This window comes from Anneissia japonica, unplaced genomic scaffold, assembly GCF_011630105.1.
Source record: "Anneissia japonica isolate Jap-2015-1 unplaced genomic scaffold, ASM1163010v1 scaffold20513_len11950_cov110, whole genome shotgun sequence".
NCBI classification, from domain to species: domain Eukaryota; kingdom Metazoa; phylum Echinodermata; class Crinoidea; order Comatulida; family Comatulidae; genus Anneissia; species Anneissia japonica.
The window spans coordinates 3,331-4,850 of NW_022708205.1; positions in this window are offsets into that span (position 1 = coordinate 3,331).

Genomic DNA, 1,520 nt, shown 5'->3' on the forward strand with positions numbered 1-1,520 from the left:
ATGCTCCATAATATTGTTTATCTTAATTAAGCCTATTGAACGAAATAACTATTTTATCCCCTTCTATTGTATAATTACCCAGCCTCTATTGTATAATTACTAAGCCCTTTGCAATGTGAATCAGTTATGCTGATGAAGTCCTTAGGATGAGGACGAAATATTCGTTATAATAAAATATATTTATGTTCCGAAACACGTCAATTCATCTTTTATTGTTTGTCTCCGACACACATTATCTTTTATAATTAGTGGAACATATGTGCAACACATGCCTATGCCGTTTTTATATATGTATATATATATATATGTATATATATGTGTATATATATATATGTATGTATATATATGTGTATATATATGTATATATATATGTGTATATATATGTATGTATGTGTGTATATATGTGTGTATATATATGTGTATGTGTGTGTGTGTGTGTGTGTGTGGGTGTGTGTGTGTGTGTGTGTGTGTGTGTGCGTATGTGTGTATGTATGTATATGTGTATATATGTATGTATGTATGTACAAAGAAGATTATCGTTTATGCTTCAGTGTTTGAACTTCGACGATGCCCAGACCAAGTTAAATGCAAGAGAATAATTTAAATTACATAATATGAGTAAAAGGAAGGCGGGGTATTCAGAGGAGGAATGCATACCCACTTTCGGTAATTGTATTGTTGATGACAAAGGTGTTAGTAAGAAGTGTAAGGTGAACTGGCCTAAATAAATTGGGTGGAGCTAAATGAGTTGTGTATAAGGGAAGACATGATACTTAATTTAAATGATGATGTTTGTAGCTTGAAAGTAACAAGGGATAATATGGTTGTGGAGTTAAGATCTCCAAAACAATTAGCAATTTACATAAAACAAGTAGATATTGATAACAAAGTTAAAAGACTACATAACATTTTAAAGTCTCAAGGAAGGATATTCTGTACTTATGGTATTGGTCATAATATACAATTTATTTAAATAACACTAATTTGAAAGATGAATTGATACAGTTGATTCTTAACGCTAGGATGCAGATAATTGAATGTGGATCACTTCTTAACTTGTATTACCCAATGCTCATGAGAGAGCCTTTGTAACAACCCATTTGACACGGTCTCCCACCTTTTGATGGTTTCTTAAATGATGAAACTATTAAAATTCAATTACAGTACTATAAACCATAAGTGAATCAATAACATTGGATACACCATACGTGTAAAGTAATTGTCATCTTAATAGCTTCTTTTGGGGTGGTCCATAAAAGTGTCATTGCAGGACTAAGGCTTCTTGGAAGCAAGGTAGTGGCTCGGTATTTTAGCATAACTTCAGCCATTTGGTCCAATTTTTGATAGCGTAAGAGATTGTCGCAAAAATAAATTTTGAGTTATTAATACAGTGCTAGAGAGTAAAATAATAGCTATAAAATGGTAAAAAATCATTCAAATCGGACACTTCCTTATGAAGTTACAAGCGTTTAATCACACAGCTGTTTAAAGAACAATATATGAGAAATCAGCCTTCAAAG